Source organism: Nannospalax galili, unplaced genomic scaffold (assembly GCF_000622305.1).
Source record: "Nannospalax galili isolate Female #2095 unplaced genomic scaffold, S.galili_v1.0 scaffold376, whole genome shotgun sequence".
Lineage (NCBI taxonomy): Eukaryota > Metazoa > Chordata > Mammalia > Rodentia > Spalacidae > Nannospalax > Nannospalax galili.
In genome coordinates, this window is record NW_008338108.1 from 1,567,367 (window position 1) to 1,592,571 (window position 25,205).

The 25,205-nt window shown below is 38.1% G+C and overlaps 1 pseudogene; it reads left to right on the forward strand.

The window, feature by feature from the left end:
• The first annotated feature begins 10,685 nt into the window (after positions 1-10,685).
• LOC103733970 lies at positions 10,686-24,848 on the forward strand (annotated as a pseudogene).
• Positions 24,849-25,205: the final 357 nt, after the last annotated feature.

Below are 25,205 nucleotides of genomic sequence, written 5' to 3' on the forward strand. Positions count from 1 at the left end.
CAGAGTGAGCAAATGACTGCCAGAACCAAGGGCCAAACAAGATTAGCCATCACTTCAAATTACATCTCTTAATTTTGTCTACTGTAGTTGTGTTAGTTACTTTTCTTGTTGCTGACAAAATAACTGACAATAGCACCCTATAAAGGGAAGGGTTTATTTTGGCTCATGCTTTGAGGATAAGATCCATCATGGTAGAGAAGGCATGAGGGTGAAAAGGCTGTAAGTGTGGCAAGTAGGAGCACAAAGTGGCTGGTCACCAGGAATCAGAATTCAAGAAGTAGTGAGAGATGAGCTCAGATCGCATTCTCTTTGCTCAGTTAGGGAACGCTATCTCATGGAATGGAGCCACTCACATTGAGGGTGGCTCTTTCCTCCACAGTTAAAACTTTCTGGAATCGTCCTCACAGATACTCCCAGTGATTTGGCCCCTAGGTTATTCAAAACCCCATGAATTGACAATCAAGATTAACTGTCATACTATTCTATGCATTTTTTAAAATGTGTTTGTTGCATTGGTCATGTATCAAATCTGGTTTTCATTTTTGCAGTGCCACCCTTTGATCCCAGGGCCTCACAGATCAGGCAAATGCACTAACCCCTGAGTCACACTGTCAGCTTCCAATATTTTATTCTAATGTTATGGCTTTAAGTTTATTTATTTTTTTTATTTTTTGAGATGGGGTCTCTCTATTGCCCCAGCTGACTTGGAACTTATTATGTAAATCAGGGTGGCCTTAATCTCACAGAGATCTGCCTGCCACTATCTCCTAAATCCTGGGATTAAAGGTGTACACTACCACACCCAGCTCTCTTCAAATTTAAACAACTATGTTTTACACTAAATTAATGCATTCTAATATTTGAACTCACTGTAAAAGTTTAATAATATTTTTGTAATTAATGTTTACTTCATGATAACTATGAAACAAATGGACTCAAATTTAGAATGAAAGAAAACCAATATGTATTCTTGATATGTGTTTCTCTTAATGGTTATTAATTTGAAAATAAAATACACGTTACTAGTTCTTTTTAATAATTTTTTTTGTTTTTCCTTGTTTTTTAACTTTTACGAAAACTTTATTGAGAATTTCATACATGCATATAAGGTGTTTTCATCAAATCCGTGCCCACTCCCTCACTTCCTACATCTCCCATATATCCCCATCACTTTTTTCTTTTTCTTTTCTTTTTTTTTCTTCTTTCATTTATTTATTCTTATGGGGCTTTTGGCTAGTCTAACATTCCCCCCTCTGAAGAGGTAATCCTAAAATCATTTAAGGATTAGATACAAGCTCCAAAATACTTTTGACATTTTTGGCCTTTGGAACAGAGTGTGCTGTTAACAGTCCCAAGGACATTTTGGCTTTTAGCCAAGAAACTGTATTTTTCTTTATGGTCGTTTTACCCTAACTGCCTAGCCAATTCCTCCTCCTATTCTTATCATGTCATCCTCTGAAGGGGTAACCCAAAGTGCCAATAGGGAATTGGGATGCAGACTGCTTTGGCTTCTTCCATGTTGAACAGGGACACAGGGTGAGACAGCTGGAGTACCCCTTCAGTGGGTCTATATAAAAGACTCCCAAATTGCATAACTCTTGTCTCTAAGGGGAAAAGAAAATCCTTGAATCATGAATAGGGATGTGAAGGAGAAGTAAAGGCAAGAGTAATTAGCATTACAAGTTCTAGACAGGGAACTAGAAAAAAGAACACAGCAATTTTCAAATGTTCATATGAGAGTCCATTGGAATTTCTTGCTTCAAAAAGCATCCCTCTATTGGGTTCTTCCTCATTTTTCTTTTGTCTTCCAAGGCTGGACTCTGGAGTGATGGATTCAGGATTTGTTTTCAGGTATTTTGATAGCTGTTGGAGTAGTTAGAATCAGTGTCAGCTCCCTCTCAAAGGTTTCAAGGTAACTGAGGGGTTGCTGAGGTGTATGAATTCTTACAAATGCAATTAGCTACACATGCATTTAGAAATTCCTTCTCCTTTCTTTACCATCTGAAACAGAATTTCTACTATTTCTAACATTGTGTTCTGATTAATACTATGCTATTAAAGAATTCATACTGAGTCAAACAAGTTGGTAGAAAGGATAAAAATATTCACCTCTTTCCTGTAGAAAACCTTGAACGTAGCTATTCGTAATAAAGAATGTATCTAGACATATGCATATGTACTTATAGACCATAAATATATAGGTTTAGTACATATAATTTTGAGATGTTTTACCTGCCATTAAGTTGGGGAGGTGAGTAATGTGAGATTCACATTTATTTAATAGTTTTTGATTTAAGCTCATACTGAAATAGTAATTTATGTCAAAGACATTTGTTAGAGATCAACATGTGAGGTGAAAAGAGAGGAAGCAGGATCATGGAGGGGATGAAGTCAGGGAATTCAGGTTCAGGGATTTACACTGGAGTTTTTGGAGATATTCCCTTCAGAGACTGCCACAGTGGAAACAGCAGCTGAGATTCCTAACCTTTCTCATCCAGCATTCTGTTTTCCCTGGGAAGGCCATGATCATGTGTGGGGTCATTTTGAAATTACTTGATTGTTCTAAATATTATGCTTAGTAAAAGGAGTATTTGTTAGTTATAATCCTTATGAGCATAATCACACAGTGTCTGAAATGAAGGCAAAGTGAAGAAAACTAAAGAATTAGACAAGTCAGAGTTTCCGAAATGACCACAAAGCATAAAAATCCCTATAGTAATTTATTAGTCCATTCCATCATTTGGAAATAGCCTTATATTGCATGACTGCTTGAGCAGCTGCCTCTAAATTTGAAAATAAAGAGAAACACCTGGAAATGTCTCTTCCTTTTGTAAAAGATATATTTCAGAATAATAAAAAATTTGAAAAGGTTCTTTTTATATTGTAATTTTAAGTAATAAATGTAAAAAAGATTGGTAGAATATAGAATACATCATATGCCTTCATAAAATAATAGATTTAGGAAATCATATCTTATGGTGTCAGGACAGCCTTGTACTGTATACCTCCTAATAACAGGCATTGGGATACACACTGAAACTCTGGGGAGGTGAATCTGATCAAGCCTCTGCCCAGTCTAGGCTCAGGCTCTAAATGTGAGTCATAGGAACTCTGGGAGAAAGAATATAAGCAACAAGTAAATCCCAATCCTGGGACAATGTGGAAATATGATAGGACAGTATCTTCAACAAAATAAAGAAGTGAAAAACAATTTTGTCTTTAAGAAGACTTCTAAGACAATCTTAACAACTCAATAGTATGAATCTAGTTTGGGTCCTGATTTGAGCAAATTAACTACATTTGGAAATTTTATCATGGAATGTGTATTAGATGATATTATGAAAATGAGACTCTTTTCTCTGACATGTTAAACTTAGTTTGTCACTCATGACCTATGCCACTTTTGCTTATCACGAGGGCTTGATGGAGAATCTTGAGCCCAATGGATACAGAACTGGGTAGGGGAAATTTGCTTTCCAGCAACTGGCTCTGTTCTGCTCCCAGGGCCCCTCTTTGGTTCATTTTAACTTCTCACTGCTCCATCTTTCAATTTTGTACATTTCAAACCCTGCCCTCTTCTGAATTCATTAAATGATGAGTCTACCTTGGTCTGTTGGTTTTGTCTGCATATGTATGCGTACATGGTGTGCATTCTTATACATATACACCTTTGCATATGCGTGGGTGCACATATGTGTGAGAGCGTGAGGAGGCCCAATGTTGACATTGAGTATCTGCCTCTGTCGCTCTCCACTTTATTTACCGAGGAAAGGTCTCTTGCTGAATCTGAAGCTCAGAGCTACCAGGCCTGCTTGACTTTCACATGAGTCCAGGGAATCAGTTCCAGTCTTCAACTTGCAAGACACGTGCTTTAGCCACTAACCCATGTCTCCAGTGCTATCTTGCTCCATTTTTCTTTCTGTGTTAAAAAAGACTTTATCTATTATTATTTTTATTATACGTGTATGAGTGTATTGCCTACATATATTTAAGTGCACCCGTGTGATGCAATGCCTGCGGAGGTCAGAAGAGAGGATCAAGTCCCCTGGAACTGGAGTTACAGACAGTGGTTAGTCTTCACGTGGGTACTGGGAACAAAACCCCGGTCTTCTGCAGGAGCAATCAGTGCTCCTAACTGCTGAGCCATCTCTCCAGCTCCCTTGCTCCATTTTTCATAAGTCTGTTTTATGGGGTCATTAAATTAGGCATTCTTTTGAAAATCAATATTTTCTAGGGTTGTTTTGTTTGAGTAAAATTTTATCAAGCTTACTGAGATGAGGGGAAAATCTTTGAATAAAAGCGAACAAGTATAATTGTATTAGTAACCTTTTTCATTTTAGGGATTTTTTTTTCTTGTTTTTAAGTCTCCTACAGTTCAATTCTGAGCTTATGCAAACTGAGGGTTGAGAGAAATATTTGCTGTTTCTTCAGTCATTTTTCCTAAACTCGAGTCTTTAGTATACAAACATTTACACATTTTTTCCCATTGAAATTACTTACACATTTCAGTATGTTAATTTCTTTACATAAGTTAATTGAAGTAGAAAATTTTGTATCAATACTGAGATTATGCCTCTCTGTTTTCCACCTGTAGGGTGACTTTGAGAGACTTACAATGAGCAAAGGAACATGCTGTGTTCTACCTATGACTATTACTGCTCCCTCACATTCCTTAGCATTGCATATTCAAGTGCCACGTGGTACATGAATTGCTGCCACCTTCACACTGGATTCAAATTCCTAATGCCAGACATAATTTGCCATTCTACTCCCTGTCACTAGCATAGCACATAGCTTACATTATCACTCACTAGATGTTTGCTCAACAAATAAACATGTACAATTACAGATACAGTATGCAGATAGAAGCCTTCTGTGTCTAATTTTCTGAATTCTTCTTTGGCCAAAAGTACCCTGATTTTTCTTGAGAAATAACACAGATTTATATTGTAGAGTTGACTTATTTTTCATACATAATTCATGCACAGCAAAATATTTGAGCTATCACAGAGTTTATGTTAGTTGATAGGCTGTAACAGTGGCAAAAGAGAGATAAAGTCATCATTATTGAAAATGGTTGATTGGCTTTTAACTAAAGAATGATTCCACAGGTACCTTTCCAGTGAATAAATTACATTCTTAAATTTTAGTATTCCCTAACAGCCATTTTTGATCCTTTGATTTAGGAGTTTAGCTTGGTTTTTTTTCCTACCAAAATGATGTTGAAATGCTCTACAAAGAGATATATCTTTATGAGTGCCAATAAATAGATCCAAATCATAAACATGAGAATTGTGGATAGTTATGGTTTTGAAAATTGCTATGCTAAATAACAAGAAGAATGGCCCATGTGTGGGCCTGAGTAAGGCATTCAAAGTCATTCAGAACACTAGTGCCTTGAAGGTGTGAGAATATGGTATTTACACATTTATGTTCACAAGGAAACCAAAGACTGATATTTGTAGTATCTGAGACATATAGAAACTGGAACAGCCTCTATATTATTTCATATAAGACAAATTTTTCACTATCATTCCTAGAAAATTTTATTAATATTGTTTCTTGCAATACTATGTGATAGGTCAATGAAATCACTAGCTGGAAACTAGGAGAGAAACTAAAGTAAATGTCATAAAGAGAGCAGATTTATATCTGAAAGACATACAATGCACTCAGAAACATATGTCTTTTAATACCTTAGTGTCTTCATCTAAAATTTTTCTATCAGTATTTTATTTACTCTACCATTTGAAGGCCTTATCTGGTATGCTGTATAAATTCTGAATGGTTATGTCTCTGTAATTAAGCATATTGGGTTATGAACAAATTTTAAAGTATTTTGGTAGTAAGTAAATAATTTTGAAATCTTTTGTTATTTTAAGTCTTTATTTAGGCTCTACTATAGAGAAGAAGTTTTGCTTAATACTAAAGAATAAGGCTGATAAGACCTCTATTAGTCAGCATTCTCTAGAGGAACAGAAATCCATAGAAAGCATACACACACACACACACACACACACACACACACACACACACACAAACACATCTGTGGTCAAAATAGTAACAACAGCTGCCTTACGACTGAGAGACTGAGAATTCAATAGTTGTTTGGTGCTTGAGGCTGGGTCTCTCAGCAGTCAGAGTAGTCCCACAATAGCCCTCTCATACTAGAAAGACCAAGAAGTCAGTAGTTGCCCAGTTCATGAGTAACCAGGTGCAAAAACATCTTTTTATCTTACAAGGAATTTCTCTATATGCTCTACATGACTGAACACCTAGAAATTTCACTTAAATAGAAGGCCCTTGAATTTTGGTTCAATTTATTTCCCATTCTCGAATGCTCATATACTTTGTCAATATAAGTTCAAAGTGGTCTCTACCTCTTTCTTACTTGGTCCAGTTAGCAATGTCATAAATATGACATTGAAGAGACAGGTGATCAAAATCCCTTCAAACTAAGTTATGACACAGGGTTGGAAAATTAATATACCCTTGAGCTATAACTGTAAGAATGTTCTGCTGGCCTTGCAAGCTGAAGGAAAATTGCTTCTGGTGGTCCTTACAGACAGGTGTGAAAAAAGAAACATTTGTTAGATCGAAAGCCACACAGGTACCAGATATGTTAATCTGTCCAGGAAGCCAGTAGTAGCTGAAATTGGAGTCACTATTTAAATGGCACTACTCAGCTGTCATTCTCCATGAAAAATTCTCTTCTATCTTCTGTACAAGCCAAAATGGAGAATTTAATAAGATGTGATTCCTGCATCTTTCAAGCCCTTGATGATGACACTAATTTCTGCAGTTCCTCCAAGGATGGATGTTTTTGGTTCACTATTTTCCTAGTAGGGTCAACTCCAATAGGTTCCATTTGGCCTTTCCAACCATAGGAGCCGTTACTCCACAGGTCATGGAGCCAATGTGGGGATTCTGTGAACTTGTAAGTATATTTATCCCAATTATTCATTCTGAGACACAGGAAATAGCCATAAGATGAATGTGAGGACTCACTGGACCCAATGTGAGTCAGAAATTAGCCTAAAGTCTATCAATCACCTGACCTTCAGAAGCCCTTACTTTAACCAGGGGATCACAAAGCTTTTTTGAGTCTTCTGGAATCAGTGTCAGTTCAAAACCAGTATTCAATATGCCCTGAAAATTCTGATTGTTTCCTTTCCCCTGTGTACACTTATCCTAGTAAAAGGTACAGGTCACTCTGGGGAATGATGGGAAAGACTAGTAGTAAAACGATTTTGTCTTTTTTCAAGTAACTTTTGGCCTTCCCTTTAATCAAGGAGTTTCTGGGTCTGAAAAACTGACTCGAGTCTGGAACTTGCTTGATGGGCCATGATTCCCTATTACGATGATTCAATAAAGTCTTTTTATTTGTCCTAGTGTTTTTCTACTTATATAGATTGAACAAACTACTTAGTAAGAGTCTTATGTATTTCGTTCCTAGAAACATCATGATTGACTAGCCAGTACCAAAGCTCCATGTAAGTCAGGCCAATATAGACATTGTTTTACCAGTGTTGCGCCTTATGGTAACTATGCTCACCTTGCCTTTGGCTATTCAATGCTGCTACCTAGCCTTTCTACTGGAGTCTAATTAAATCCATTTCCTTTAATTCACCCAACTGAGCAATCATGTCTCCCATACTAAGGTGTGTCACGAGGACAGAACAATGACAAAGCTCCTCAAATGTGCCTTTTCCACTATTTTGAATTATATAGTATTTGTGAAGGGCATGCCTTCTGGGTCCTCCCACTGTAGAGGATCAGGTTTTAAACTGTGAATCCACTCCAGTGTTCTGATTTCCCTGAGTCCAAAAATGGCTTCATCAACACTAAGCCAAGGGACAGGATGTCAGGCATCTCCAGCTCTTTCTCAGTAAGTCATCATTTGACAAATACTTTGGCCAACCAATCAAGTAAATTCTCAGAACTTAGATATTAAACCTAAATTGCTGCTCAATGGACCCATATCGACATAGTCAGCCAGATCTAGTTTTATGCTCCTTTTACCATTACCCCATACCCTTAAAATCCATCTTCACATATATTCCTCACACTTCTGTTTGAATGAATTGGAAAAAAACTCATTCAGTTCTTTAGTAGTGGGTACCTTCTCCTGGAACACATTTTCTACCTAACTTTTAGGGGCCTTGTTTGCCTTGAGTCTAGTTACAGGTCTAGAGACATTGATGTTTGGGCCCTGAAGGAATATCAGCAGTGTATCCTTTGACCTCACCTTTAGAGAAAGACATTGCCTGATAGACAAAGGCAGAAGTAGTTCCCTTAGGCAAGTGCAGAGGGCAGTAATTACAGGGAGGGAGTAGGGGATGGGGATGCATCCTCTGCTAAGGATGGGGAGACTATTTCCTCAGGGAGAGTATGCCCATCAGAATCTGAACATCCAATACCTCATCCTCTTCTGGGTCCTTTCACATGTCTCCATCACAAGTCAGAGGATCAGAATCCCCTTTTTTTCCCAACTGGTGCCTTACTTTTACTGCTCAAACCCTTCTAAACTGGGAATTAAATTTGCATTACAAATCAGCCAATCCTATAACGAGGACTTAGGTTTGGTTTTCCTCAACTTCAGCTCTATGGCTGCTGGAGAAATTCTTTTCCAGGGCACACATAGAAAGCTTTAGTTTTTTGTTTGTTTGTTTGTTTGTTTGTTCATATCTGGAGTTGGTCAATGAGGTCATTTTCCCCTTTTGTTATCCCCAAGATGAGAAAAAGAACCAGCCAGCATCCACTATTTTCCTCATTTTTCTACAATTTTTCAAAGGTTTTATAACCTTTGAGAGTCATTAAATTCCTTGTTCTTCACAAAAGATGAACCAGGAATATCAAATGCTCTATGTTACTTTGCATAGCTTTTTAAAAAGTCTACACCATGGATTTTCAGTGCTCTCATGCTACCAGAAGAGACTTTTGGAACTCTAAATTTCTTAGAGTTGGAGAACCAGCTCCAGATTCTACCAAGCCCATTAGAGGAAGCCCTTACAATTCTGTTTCTCTAGAACTGTGTGTGTGTGTGTGTGTGTGTGTGTGTGTGTGTGTGTGTGTGTGTGTAAAGAATCTATTACATCAGCTTATACAATAGGGTCAAAATAGTAACAACTGTCTAACACCTGAGAGGCTGAGACTCAGGTAGTTGCTCAGTCTTAAAGGCTGGCTGCTTTAGCAGCCCCTACCTGGCCTCAAAGAACTAGAGGTTTCCTGGGGAGCCACTGCTCCTCAGTCCATGTTGAAAGCCTGTACTTGCTGGTTCTAATATCAGAAAAGGAATCAGCAACAGCAGCAACAGGGTAAATTAACTTGGCAGCAAGAAGAAAGGCCAACTGAGCAACAAGTGAGTGATCTTCTTTCTTCTGCATCCTTTAAAATATTTAAAATATTTAAAATATTTATTATTTTTATTTTATGTATATTAGGGTATTGCCTGCGTGTGTGTAAGTACACCTGTGTTATGCAATGCTGCAGAGGTCAGAAGAAGGTGTCAGATTCCCCTGCAACTGGAGTTAAGGACTATTCTTAGCTGCTGTGTGGGTATTGAGAATCAAACCCAGGTCCTCTGCAAGAACAGTCAGTGCTCTTATCCACTGAGCCATCTCTCCAGACCCTTCTGCATTCTTTTAAAAACCTGGGGTACTAGCAGAAGGTGTTGCCCATTTTTGAGGTCTACATTTAATTTGGTCCAGGCATAATTCTCACAGCAATTAAGGCAATTAAAACAATTTCTCAACTGAGGATACCTGCTTAGATGGTTCTGATTTGTGACAAGCTGACATTTAAAACTGACCTTCTCAAGCCCACTAAGCTATGCTCATGTATTCCAACTATAGAGACTGTCACAGCACATATGATGGGCTTTCTTTTTGTATATTTGAACACATTTCAGTCATATAAGAATGTGTGTGAATGTACATGTATATGTATGATGGATTACAATATAAAGTAATCCACATATTTTTTAGTCTTTTGGAATTTTGTACATTAATACAATGCATTTTGGTCACATTCACCCCTAATTAAACTTTTCCAGTGTCCCTAGGGTTACACACACACACACACACACACACACACACACCCACACCATGCACACACCCCTCTCCTCAAATCAAGTTCTCTTTTATTGTTTTAAACATATAACCTACTAAATCCAGTTAGTGTTTTCCATATTAACATGGATGTAGGAATGACCAGCAGAGAACAGACAATCTACCAAGGCCATATCCCTAAGACTGTCTTTACCCCCAAAGCCATCAATTGCCTATAGCTGCTAAACTAGGAGAAGGGCCTTATGAGCCCTTCCCCAGTCCATGCTTGAATGTTGCCTGCTTTGATCTTGTGCAGGTCTTGTGAACCACAGTTGTTGAGAGTTCATGGGTGCTATATCCTTGTCACATTAAAAAGACAGTCATTCTGAGCCTCTGGCTCCTACATTCTTTCCGACCCCTCTTTTGCAACGTACTCAGCTTTGTGTGTTGGGGGTTGATGCAGGATGTGGAGAAATCAAGGTGGTACTTATCTGGGAATCTCATCCCAAATGGCTAGCTTTCATAGAGCTAGAAGAGCTAGAATGGGCTATGCAGACTTCAGGGAAAGAAAAATCATCAACAGCCTTACCTAGCTATGAACCCTGTAAGCTACAATAAATGTCAGCCCAGCAAGACATGCCCAACAGTGTAAATAGTGGCAAGAATGTCTTAGGAGTAACCAGCAGCAGCCAGACTGGATTTAAGGCCCATTCAGTAGGAGAGAGCTCATACCTGGTCAAGAACCTGTGGCTGGAGAGATTATAGACCTACTGTTATCATTTTGATACATTGGCATCCAACTGCTTCCTAAATACTTATGTGCATGGGTCAGTGCTGCTCTGAATCTTAGTCAGAGAAGCTTCTTTTTTGCAGTGGCCAACAGTTCACACAAAGACTTACAAGTCAAACAGGACTGGAATCTCCTCCTTGAAAATTAGCTCTCATAGTATCAGATGACACTGTGCAAGGTGCTAAGGAAGAAAAATCAATCAATGCTCCAACACAGCTGTAAAGTCTAATAACAGCAATAAGGACAGGTGCAGCAATTTGTATTGTTGCAGTAGTGCCAGTTTTATCTTGATACCCCCAAGATACCAACAAGATATCAATAGTTATCTACTTGGACTTAATGCCAGCTCAATGGAAAGGAACTCATTTGTGATACTGTAAACGTAGCCCAGTACACATGGCTGGAGAAGTTATAGATCCTAGAGAAAAATCCATATATGCCATATCCCTAGACAAATGTAATTTCTTACTGTATGCTAAATATGAATCCTTATATTTACAGACAATTATACCTCTCACCACTTATGAAAGAAGCTTTTTTGGGACAGATGGAGACTATTACAGAATTCCACAACTGGTCAAATACAGAGAATAAGTGTACGTGAGATGCCCAGCCCTAAGTGACTCATTTGCAATGCAACCGCTACACCTAATACTCAAGGAACATAGTGGAACAGGGAACAGAGTGACTATTAATGCATCTCTCAACTCTCACCAGAGAAGCTTCCTCATACAATAGATGGTGAGTAACACAGAAAGCCACAACTGGCCAAAATGTAGAGAATAAGAGACTGCAGAGTGAATGTCCTGGGATAGGACTCATACTAAACTGATACTACCCAGGTCTCAGGGACCATTGCAGAAGAGGGAGTAGGAGTCTGGAGTGGAAGATGATAAGAAGGAAACAGAGTTTTTCAGGCAGCTGGGAACTTGCTCATATGAACTTACAGCAATTGTGACAGCATGCAAAAGACCCATGCACATTCAGAGCAGATAAAAATCGATCACAGAAGCACAGCTCCCACAATCCTCAACAGGAGACAGGCATAAGTGACCCCCAGGAGTCTTGTGTTTGGGCCTTTGAGTGCCTTCACCTGCATCCCTTAAGCATACTGGACATACTACAGTGTGGGTTTTATATCCCCATGAGACAGAGTAATTGTGCTGCAAATGTCATATAAGAGTATGGAAATAAAAGCTATCTGAAGTGGAAATTTTTTAAAAATCCATCACAGAAGTGGGGAAATGAGTAAGAATCCCCAAACTTATCTGAGAAACTATTGACGCTGATCATTGGTGGGTGAGGAAGAGTTGGTCTTCTTATAGTGAGTGACACTAGATAGGTTGGCCAGGCTTAAGTGAATGGGCTCACAAGGGGGAACATCTGGGGACAAAACTTGACTCTACTGGTCTTAACATATATGACAGAATGAATGGTGTCTGGGGGGGGGCTTTGAGTGTGTGAAGATAGAAGAGGGAATCCAAATATGATCAAGATATGTTGCGTGACATATTAAAAAATTCAATAAAAATTTTTTAAAGATCAAAAATATTTGAAAAATATTAACTGTGATTTGTCAAAGAATAGAGAATGTGGGCTCCCCAGGAAGGGAAACTATTTCAACGATTTTTTTCTGCTTCTCTTACTATTCACATCATAAGTGGTTATAGGCACTTGATTATTTTTCATCTTAAGCAAAGGAGAAGGAAAGGCTGTTAGCTTGGTGATTCAGTCTGTACAGGTACTCAGTCTCAAGGCAGACGATCCTATCAAGAGTAAAGTGGAATTAATTTTGTCGCACATGCTATATAGGCCATTTTAAAGCTACTGATTTGGAGAAATATTTTTCAACACAAATTTCAACATGATTGGAATTAGCATTAGAGTTTATTACTGCAGCTTGCCATATGATTGTGTTACTAGAGATGAGCAGGGGACAGGACACAAAATCCTGGTTTGATGTTTCATTAGAAGATAGATAAAAGATACTGAAATCAAGCAAGCCTAAAAAGTGATGCTAAACAATGTAAAGTGTAAAACGAATAGAAAATAGAACAGAAACTTCAGAAGATGCTGACTTGGTAGCCACAGAAATAGGAATGAAAAGTTAAGAGAGCAACAGGAGCACAGATGTTCAGCTGGCCAAGCGTTCATACAATGGCAAAGGAACTGGGAAAGTGGTAGGTAGATTTGGGGGTAGCAGTGAACTGCTTCACATACATCTTTATAAAGCTACTGGCTTGACCACAGCAAACACAGAAAATGTTGAGAAAGTATAAAAATCTGTTATGATTCAGGCAAAGACGATATTCTAAAAAAAAATAGGCTTTAGGTAAGAAATTTAAGGCAAATAATGTAAGGTCTTCCTTATAAACACTATCAGAGTTAATATGAGAGTAAGAAGATGAGACATGTATTCTGTGGGAGAGCCTAGAATGAGCAGAAGAGGTTAGGAAATTAAGATAGAAAGAGTAGGGAGCTCTTGCAATAGTAGAAATAAAAAAGATGTGACATGCAGGGTATTAAGCTCTGATAGGCCTTTCCCACATGTGATCCCATAATAGCCCTATAAGACATAAACTGATTTTACTCTCATTTTATATTTGAATCTGGAACACACCGAGACTGTACGACTTGCAAAAGTCAAAGTGCTGGGATGTAGAATATTAAAGTCAGGAAGCTGGGTTTGAGTGTCAGCACTGAGTCCTCATTAACCACCACCCCCCATTACCTTCAGAGATCACCATCTACATCTGGGAATATAGTTGGAATAGATTTTTAGAACACAATAACTCTCTAAACCAAGGGTTTTTTTTTGGGGGGGGGTCTTTTTGAGACAGGGTCTCCCTGCAGCCCCAGCTGTCCTGGAACTCACTATGTAGACCAGGCTGGCCTTGAACTCACGGAGATCGACCTGCCTCTGCCTCCCAAATGCTGGAATTAAAGGCATGCGCCACCATGCCCGGCTTTGAAGTGAATTTTTAAAGAATATGTTTCAGTCAGCTGTATTTCTGGAACTTTTTCTTCATAGAAACTCTTATAACATTATACAATAAAAATATATAACCTTATTAAGACACCTCAAGTTTGTCATATTACAAAACCTTTCCAGACCTTTGTTCCCTTTTACTTCAGGGGGACATTTAATTCCACCATCTGATTTAGTACTGACTTTTATTTAAAACATGTGGTTTCTGTGTTTCCCTTTCCATATATTAACTTAGCCTATTCCTTCCAAGGTCATATTCCACCCCTCCTGGTGGCCAACGATGTGAACTCTGTTATCATCTCTGCTGTGCTTCCATAGCACTGGTTAGATGTAACACTCATTAATAATATCATTATTGATTCATTTATGTGGTTAAATTCATTTTTTGTGACCATACCAATTTAAGTTCAGGAGATTATAGACACTACCCCCTTTCCAACTATATTAGAAATTTAGGCTTAAGATTCCTTTATCTCCTATAAGCATATTCTATGTTACATTGTACATAGTTAACAATATACTTTCATTTGATTGGCAGTTTTGAAAGCCATCAAACAGTTCTTACTATATTAAGCACAATATTATATATTGTACATTAATTGTAAGACTCTCATACTTCAGTAAAAACTAGAGTTTAGAAAATTATTAGATGAAATACTTTAAAATAGAAAATTATTAAAATGGAGGAATGCAAGTTCATTATTACCAGCTGTTTTATTTTTTCCTGCTGTTGTGATAATCATCATGGTCAAAAGTAACTTGGGGAGGAAAGAGTTCATTTCAGCTTACACTTTCAGGCTATAGTCCATCACTAAGGGAAGTTAGGGCAGGAACTCAAGGCAGGAACCTGGAAGCAGAGTCCATAGAGAAATGCTGAAGTTCAAGATGCTGGAACATAGAATGTCCTTCTGGCTTGCTCAACTGGCTTTCTTATAGAGTCCGTGCGCCCATGCCTAGGGGATGACTACTCACAGCGGTCTGGGCCCTCCCACATTTATCATCAAACAAGACAATTCCCTACAAAAACTCCCACGTTCTAAGCTTGTGGAGGAAATTCTTGAGTTGAGATTCCTTCTTTCCAGGTGACTTTACTTGGTGTTAAGCCAACAATAAAACAGTACACACACCTTGAATGCTCTAATGCCCATAACATGGAAATCTATATTTTCTTAGGAAACTTCTTCACTGTTGGATATTTACTGAAATAAATTTTAAATACTATACAAGCCAAAATAAAACTTCTTTTAACCCATCTATTAGTCCATATTTGTATCTTTTTAAAGTGTCATTTTAATATTATATTTAAAACACAACTCACAAGCACCAGCATCAAATTCTAATATATTAACATATATAATTTGTTCTTATAGACCATAATGCAACCTTAAGTCAAATTAGACCTAGAGCTTTTACAAAAAATCTTTCGTACATGCATTTAAACAAGGCTTTATGAACTTTCCTATTACACAGGAATGTAATAGTGATGGGAAATGTAACCATCGGCTCAACATGAATTATGGTCTCATTTATAGAAGTGTTAATATCGACATTTGTCAAGCCCTAATAGTAGTTGCCAGATTCCAGATCTGCAAGAATCAAACATTTATGTGAAAATCCAAAGAAGTGTAGTCATTTCACATTTTTCCCGAGTTTAAATTTCAGTTCAATTTGGTCAACATAGGCTTTGAGTAAAGCTTTATGCTAGATCATTTTGAATACAAAAATGAGGAAAATGCTTACTCTCTTGACTTCTGTCCATGTCTATTTTGCCTATTTAAATGTTGCAGATTCCTTCAAAACCCAAAACACATCCAACTTTTCATGAATCTAGTCAAACTGCAAGACAAAACCTCGAATTCATAGAATATAAAATGCACAATTATAAGTTCATAAATCATATGCCAGAATTTCTGGGTATAGAAAATTTCACAGTAAGCTCTTTCTTGTTTCACCATGAGTCCAAGCTCACTAATTAAAATTACCATTGCAGGTGCATACAAGTAAGGCTTATTCCCATAAAGAGAAGAACATTTAATTCTCTAGAAATATTTTGAGGAAGCTTGAAGTGGTGACAACAAATAAGCCAACTCCAGTCAAGACAACATTATAGAGTTCTCCATTGGTATTTCAATGTTATAGCAAGGAAATGCATATGAGTTATCTGACATAAGCCTTCCATAATTCTAGATGTTAATGATGCAGTAGTAAACCTGACTCAGAAGACTTTTTATTACTAGTTTTTACATTATAGGCATTTGTTAGGTAGGCATGTCCTCTGAGGCAACTAGAACTGAACTCCCAAAGACTCAGTGAGGGAGGGTCTAGAGACAGACTCTGAGAAATGCGGAGCACACTAGGAAAAAGGGGAGGAGTAGTTGCCAACTTTGGAGCGGAGTGAGCCGACCGAGGGCAATGGTAGCGAGGATCTCAAAGTTTAGCCAAAATGTAGAACATGGGCCTACGGGAGTTCATGCCTTTGGAGTCACCCTTTCCTGGATGTCATAAACCACGCAAAAATGCAAATATAATGTATCATGTCGGTTTTGTCAATCTGGACCGCATGACCCTGGGATCCCAGAGAGTGTGTGTTTCTGGTGGGGGGGGGGAGTTGGTGCAACAGCATTAAAACAAATAAATAATAAGGATATTTTCAGTTAGTAAAAGAACCCACTGACTAAAATAAAACAATATCTTATGTAAACTGTCTAGCTGAGACTAAGGGACTAAGATTCAATTGATCATTAGCCTCTCTTGAGATGTAGCCAGAGATGTTATTATCAAGAAGCCAGACATAGGACAGAAGGAACATATTTTTTGAATTAAAACAAAACAAAACAAAAACAGAAAGGTGAAAAGAGCCAGCATGTTTAAGGAGGAAAGTAGAAAGCAAATCAAGCATAGTCCTGTTGACTAGCATAAGGACTTTCATGAAGGCTTAGAAGTTATTTGAAGTGTATTGGGGAACTATTTAAAAGTTTAAAGTTCAAAACTGAAACTATATTACTTGCATATTTGAAGTGTCATTTTTGTTTAAATAGGCTGGATACATGGTATTTTTATTAAGATTAAAAAACAACACTGGCAGAGTACATAGGTTTTGGTGGGGCTATCTGGATTTGAGTGGGAAGCATATGAAATTTTAAAAGCTCAATTAAAAAAATCCAACCCTCGGATGGGAAAAGCAGACTTGGGGTAGATTAGTTTTTGTGTGGTAACAAGTCCCCAAATGCTCATGATTTACAAAACAATTTCCCACTCAGTTGTTGCAGTTCAACTGCTGTAGATTCAATTTGTATATTTTAAACCCATTGTTACATTGAAAAAATTGCCCATATTTGATAAATACTATTTCCATAACAGAGAAAAAAAGCTTAATTTTGAAAATTTCATCAATGTTTCTACCAAGATATGACACAGCCTGTTATTTCCACTGGCCAAAGCAAGTCACATAGTTAAGTGTAACAGCAGAGTAAGGCAACATTGGTGGTCAGAGGGCAAGAAGAACTCCTTAAGTATATGGAGGGTTTTTTGTTGGTTTTGTTTTTGTTTTTTGCAGAAGAGGGAATATCTAGGAACAGTTATATGAGCTGCTAAGTTAAATGGGAAAGAAAAAGTTTATGAAACTATCTTCAAAAGAGTATGAATTTCTAGCAGTGGATACATGTTACAGGAGGAAATATGGGATATATGGTTTCACTTTGCTACTAACAGATCTACAATCTTGAGAAAACCCCTTAATCTACCTAGGTTTCATTTCCTTCATCTGTAAAATAATGTTTGCACTTGAATTGATGATTTTCTTGTCTTTAACATGTTCAGTTTCTTTAATGGCATAACTTCATAAAATGGATATAAGGATATTTGGAAATGCACACTTTCTGTAGAAAGATGTTTTAGTTACATAAGATCACTGAGACCTGAAGAAGATAGCACACAATCCAAAAAGCAAAGTATTTCTAAGACAAAAATTGAGTTTTAAAATTCTTCACACACACGACAAGGTAAGAGTACCCCAAGCTTCAGAATTCTCTCTCTACTTCCATTTTTTTACGGAAACATATTAATATAACAAGTAGCTCCTAAGAATTCCTCTGTATAACTGATTTTAACTCCTTGGCATGAATCCTTGGTGTTATGTTCATGAACACACGTGTGTACATGACCACATCTGGAATGCATAATTTAAATCTTGTTTACTATTGACAAAAAGGATAATACAAATGAGTTTGGGTCAAATATTTTCTGCTATTGCCCTGTCTTCACAGAGAAAACTTGTTATGATGATCCTTCCATTTTATCTTCAGTTGCCTTATAATTAATTGTTCATGATATGGATCTGTTGTGATACATTTAGCCATTTATCCATTGAAGAATATTAACACTTTCATTAGAAAATTTCTATTATAAAGAATGCAAAGGAACCAGGGAGGTAAAGGGAAAGAAAGAACCTGAGAGAGAAGAACAGGGGATGTCTGGGGACACTAACTTGATTCAATAGGCCTTAACATAAATGACAGAATGCATGAATTCCAGAGGGGGCACTACAGGAGGTTGCCAATGCCGAGGGGGCTATAAAGATGATTAAGATGTTCTTTATGGAATGCACAAAAATTCGATAAAAAATTTACAAGAAAGAACAATTTTGGGGGGCTAGAGAGATGGTTCAGTGGTTAAGAGCACTGGTTGTTCTTGCAGAAGACCCGGGTTCGAATCCCAGCACCCACATGGCAGCTAACAACTGTCTGTAACTCCAGTCCCAGGGGATCCAACAGCCTCTTCTGACCTCCGTGGGCATTGTACGACATGGATACACTTACCAACATGCAGGCAATACATGCATACACACAAAATAAAAATAAAATAATAAATTTTAAAAAAAGCAATTTCTTTACCAATACTATACACCACGTTGATAGAAATATATTTGCACATAATTCTTCTTGCATATGCTTTATTTATTTTTTTGTAAATTTTTATTGCATTTCTGTATATCTCATACAGAACATCTCAATCTGTCTTAATCATCTTTATATCCCCATCCGCACTGGCACCCTCCCATAGCACCCCTGATCATCCTAAAGCAAGGGACTCTACATAAGCTGACTAGACCTCAGTAGACGAACTTGCACTGAGGATAGTTTGGGGACACTGACTGGACACAATAGGCTTTAATTCTTTTTCTGTATATGAAAATTTAACCTGCATGTATGTGATTGGTGCTTATGGAGACCAGAAGAGATTGTTAGATTCCATAGAACTGGAGTAACAGTTTTGAGCCTCCTTGTAGGTGCTGGGTTCTGAACTTAGATTCTCTGCCAGAGCAGCCAGTGCTCTTACCCACTGAGCCATCTCTGCCACCTTTGTACATATACTTTACATCTTAAGATAGTTGCTCATTGTATTTGAATGATAGGCATTTTCATTATAGTCAATTATTTCCATCATGTTTATGTAAATATTTTTGCACACACATCTTTGCACACAGGCATTTATACCTTATGATAGATTCTTCTAATCAGAACTGCTGTGCAAATAATATGTGTAGTTTTATTGGAGTAGTAGATGCCATGGTGCACTTTGTAGATCTCCACTCCAGGACTACGGAAACAATATCATTACAGAAATTTATTTAATGTTGGTCGTCAAATTCTCTCAGCTGAGTTCTTCTTTGACACTTGTTCTTGGTTAAAGAGAGCCAAGTGAAAAAATGTCATGACTATTTTTAGAAGACATTCCATGTCTAATGACTGGTTGATGTAGGATTATGAAGGTATAGTACTTACTCCAAATTGGCACAACTGTAAAGGACTCTCCGGGTTCCCAATCGCCCAGTGCAATCAGCAGAGTCTGTGTCGCACCTACAGCAAAGTTAAATCTGTCCCTCTACCAAGATTTTTAATAAGCTCAATTTGAAATTCTTTTGTGTGACCCAAAATTTGTGGGGATTGGTGAGATGGCTCAGCAGTTAAAAGCACTTACTGCTCTGCAGAGGACTCTGGTTTGGTTCCCATTGTCCACATGGTGGCTCAAACAGTTCATAAATCCAGTTCCAGGGGATTTGTTGCCTCTTTCTGGCCTTAGAAGGCACCAGGCACACATGTTGTACAGATACATACATGCAGATATAACACACACATGAAATAAAAATAAATAAAAATTTTAAAGTACGCAAATGCAACAAAATTAATATATCTGGGACCATGTAAAAGATCTACAATAGAATTTTGAATGATAACTAAAATGTTATAGTTAGACTTTTCAAAATTTTCTTCACATGAATAACAGAAGGCCATTACAGAAAGAATATACTTTTAGCTGATATGCTTTCTTGCAATGCACTGACAATAAATCACTATTTAATTTTGGCCATGTCAGAAAAAAAAAAGGAAAAGAAAATGTTTACTGAGTTTTAAGCTATTCCATGTGCTGCACAGAAATACAATAGATCGATTTCATTACCTGAAAGTATCTGATTGACATTTTGAATGTCAGTTTGAAATACGGCTGTGACAAATCTCAACCAATTAAGGAGCACCCTCCTCAAAAACAGAACAATTTTCTGCAGCTCTGTACTGAGGGGCATCATTGTACTTATGATAATAAAGTCCATGACAGCAGCTGACATTTGAGTTCCCCTTTATTGTCTACACTGTGCCCTGCTAATTAGCTCAACTTCACCCTGGGGAGAGCTGTCTATTGGAAGTATGGGAAGTTATTTTTTCTCGTTGCCAGATTACTTCTAATTCTTTGCTGAAAAGAAAGTGTCAGTCATGGTTAATTGCATTAAATTGGGTGTGATGGTCTAAAACAGCATACAATCTTCTTAAAGCTCAGCCAAATAGTTCAAATTGTTGCTTCTATCTTGAGCCCCAGGTAGCTTAAAGTCCAGTCTTAGAAGTTTCAGCATAAGGAATTGAGTGGCATATGTGTTCAAGGTCAACAAGCTTCATTTTCTGACCACACATCATAACCATTGTCAAGAGGAAATAATGCCAGTGTTACGGTGGAGCTCTCCTGGGAACAGGCCAGAGCAGTAACTTTGGCAGGCCTCTTAGTAGGACTGTAACTCTGACAATATGGCTGATCACACATAGGCATGTAGGGATGAATGGAAAGTATTTATTAATTTGAATATGACTCATTTGGAGTAACTAACAATACATGCCACAGGCATCTTTGAAGAAAGAATTGTTAAAGAAAATAACAATAGAAACAAGATTTATTTAAGTTCAAATTGTTCATTGAATGCCTTCATTGTTCACATATGGGTGTTCTAGAACCTCAAAGGCTGGATAGTTAAGCAAGGTGACATGATACAGATGTTAAGACAATGATAACCTAATTAGAACTTGTTTTATATTTGCAGTTAGTTCAATTGAATTAGTTGGTAGGACACTTCTTTTTATAGTTTTGGTTTGGGGATTGATTACTTATGAGTTTAGCTGATTTTTGTAAAATAAAATTTTAGTTTTTGTGGACTTATTTTTTCTGACTGAAATTTAAAATTAATTCCAAGGGATGTATTATTTATTACTGTATTTGAATTTTATAGATGTAGTTATCAGGATAAACAACATTCATCAAATAGGATTTGGTAGAAAGCTCAGTAGTAAAGTGCTAATGAGCATGAGTTGAGGCCTTGGATTCAATCCATAGTACTGCCAAAAGTATGTGTGTGCTTATGTACGTGTGTGCTGTGCATGTGTGTGCATATGTATGTGTGTGTTTGTGTGTGTATGTATCTTTGTATATATCTGTGTATATGTGTATATATATGCATGTATATCTTTGTAGGTATCCATGTGAGTATATGCCTGCTTACATATAGGTGTCCACTGCCTTTGAGATTTCTTGTTCCAGTGTTAGACACAAAATATGTACTTAATTTTTGTATATTTGTTTAGTCAATTAGAAGAAACAATCTAGAAGTAATATACTTTATCTCATGATTACAGTTAACCAGCTCATTTTAGTTGACTAAATTTATGTTTCTCAATTTATTTTCCATAATAGAGTTGCAACTTTCTCAGAATTCTCATTTCATTGTCTAACTTTGTCTCTCTATCTCATCTTAGATATAAAACAAATATTATTATTAGCAAAAGACTCATTTTTATATTTTATATTATTAATAAAGCTAGTCTTAACATTTTAGATTCTTTCGACTATAATTTCCAATGATGATCATGAACAAATGTCATAGTCTTGAATTCTGAAATTCCTAAAAGCTCAAAATTCCAAAAGTCTAAAATTCCCAAAATCTAGAACAAGACTCTTAAATAATAATTCCAACACAACAAATCAAAAATTTAAAAATTCTGAAAGCCCAGATCCCGAGCAAATCCAGTATCTATTGAAAAGAAAAGAAAGGCCTGTATAGAAGATGCAAAACAATGAGTCTAGGGAAGAGATTAGTGTGTATTGGGCTGTAAGAAGGATAGTCAGTTCATTATGTACAACTTCCACCCGTTCACACATAGTCCATTATGACCTTCAAAAAAATAAGCTCCATTGGACAATAAAGATTCCAACATACTTAGCAACTTTTTGTACCAATGAACTTGCTGATACAGGGGTTCCCTCAGTGTTACAAAACATTGAATGAAAAACTATTTCATAGAGTTTAAAAATATATTTTTATTTATTTGCTTATTTATTTATTTACTTATTTAGGCAGGTTCATGTTCCAGGGTACCCCCTGTAGAAACAAGAAGACAGTCTGTAGGAGCTGGTATCTTTTTCTACCACATGGGTATCAGGGATGGAACTCAGGTGGTCAGGCTTGGCAGCAAGTGCTTCTACCTTCTAGTCATCTCTCTAGACCCTACTAGAGGATTTTTTTATGGAAGAAGATAGATAACAAACATAGCATAGAAATCCTGCTCACTTTGGCTAAAACTTTATCCACTATTTTTATTCATTTGCTTATGTATTAATGATTGGAAATAGCAAAGTACTTTGTAAACACTTATTTCAGACTTTGGTAGACTTTTTAGAAGAAAGGTCTTTCAACTGAATCCCAAGCCACAGAAGATGTGGGATTAGATGCAACTAAGAGTTTCAAAAGTGAATGTCCAAGAGCTACAAATAATCTTTTTTTTTTCCTGTTCAACCTAAAGCATTGAATGTTAAACTCAAATGAGTGGATTAGTGATGTGATACCTCAGTGATGAAAACTTCAGTTTAAAATTACATCATTTACAGTGTTTTAAATGAACCCATGTGTGCTCTAGCACTGTGTACCTGTGAGAACTGGTCTCAACCCTAAGAGTAGAGAGAGTTTATATAACCCAGCACCTCAGAAAGCAGATAAGAAATTTGATGTGGATAAACAATGAATCTTGGGGATTTTAATGATATCATGAGGAAGGATCCATCAGGGTTCCATCCACCTAATTCCAAAGACTTGGGAACCACAGACAGTGGGCCTTGTTTTGAGAAGCTGACTATGCCTTTCTGCAGTCAAGATGGGTGCCTTGGGGATCAAGCTCTCTCCTCTCCTTTCTCCCCTTCTCCCTGCTACAACCTGTCTCCCTCTGGTTCCACACTACCCAACGTCAGCCTTAGAGCAATCGGCACAGGACTCAAGCCCCAAAACCTTCGCTGCTAGACAAGATGGCAATCACGGTTAGTTGGTTTGTTTGGAAACAGCACAGCACAATTGAGAGGCCTTCACACTCCAAAGCAGCCGCTAAGTTCTTCTGGTCTCTGGGCGCCAGTGCCTCCCCAGTTTATCTCCCCCCAAGTTTCTGCATCCAGATCTTTTCCATGTGGGGCCCCAGTTATCTCCTCAACAAATTGCCATGCTGAACCAGCTTCCACAGAGTCCTGTTTCAGTTGGCATGTCAGCTTCTCCTCCAGCAGCAGCAGCAGCTACTGCTGCTGCTACAAAACCAGAGCAAGATTTCTCAAGCAGTGTGCCAGCAACAAGAATGGCAGCTGGTTCAAATGGTTAGTGCTCTGCAGCAGCAGTCACCTAGTATGACACACTCACCATCTCATCCTGTTTGGCCTAAGCCACATTTGGACAATATGGTACCCAGTGCACTAAATGTGGGTCTCTCAGACCTTCAGACCAAAGGGCCAATCAATCCCTGGATATGGTTCTGGCTTAAGCTCTCGTGGCATGAACTATGGCATGGTTGGTGGCAAAGAAGCTGGTATTGAGTCTTGCTTCAAACAGTAGACCTCCATGATGGAAGGGCTGCCTTCTGTGGCCACACAAGAAGCCATCATGCACAAAAATGGCGCTATAGTGGCTCCTGGTAAGACCCGAGGAGGGTCACCATATAACCAGTTTGATATAATCCCAGGTTGCTTGCCAAATCTCCACCAACAAATAAAATCGGAAGTAAATCCAGTCAAGCCAGTTAGGCTCCAGAATTCCAACCAGCAGTGCCATGGAGAGGTATCCAAAATATTGACCCTGAATCTGACCCCTGGAAGTGTGCTGGGGCTTACAGCCACATCTCCCATTGTAGATACTGACCACCAGCTGCTGCATGATAACACCACAGGGTCTAATTCTTCCCTCAACACCTCCCTGCCTTCACCTGGTGCCTGGGCCTACAGTGCCTCTGACAACTCCTTTACCAACATTCATAGCACTTCAGCAAAGTTCTCTGATTATAAATCCACAGATCCTATAGGACACATCCCCAGTCATCTCTCCAACAAGATGTGGCACAACCACATCTCTTCCAGGAACACTACACTTCTGGCCTGGTCCACCTCCTGGCCTGACCAATCCAAAACCAGCATCTTCCTGGAGCAGCACAGCACCCCATCAGTCAGGGGGTGGGGGACAGTTTTCCTCGGCTTCTCCCTGGTGTGACAGTGGCTGGTTCTTCACAATCTCACTCCACAGAATTATGGGTCAACCTTGAGTACGATCTGTGAGCAGCATGGTCCACTGCTGACATTCCATCTGAACCTAACCCAGGGCACTGCCCTGATCGGATACAGCACCAAACAGGAGGCTCAGGGAATCTTCAACAAAGACATGGCAGAAAGATCATAAGAACCAGAGGTGGTGGATGAATAAAACAAGCAGTGTTTTCCTAGACATAAGAGGGCAGGTGTGAATTCAGCAGTTGTAATAGTATGCAAGTTCAAGTTAGACAAAATCCCATCATGGAATGGGGAGATGGACATGAAGTGTAGTCCCACCCCTCGCTGATAGTTTCTGAGAGAGGGAGAGTCAGTTTTCTTTAAGGGTATGACCACTGGTAGGTTGACCGCACTGCAGGTACTAGACCCATACTCAAGAGTACTTGACCACAAGTTAGACTACATGCCTTAAAAAGATAGCCGGGTGTGGTGGCACATGCCTTTAATCCCAGCACTCAGGAGGCAGAGGCCAGTGGATCTCTGTGAG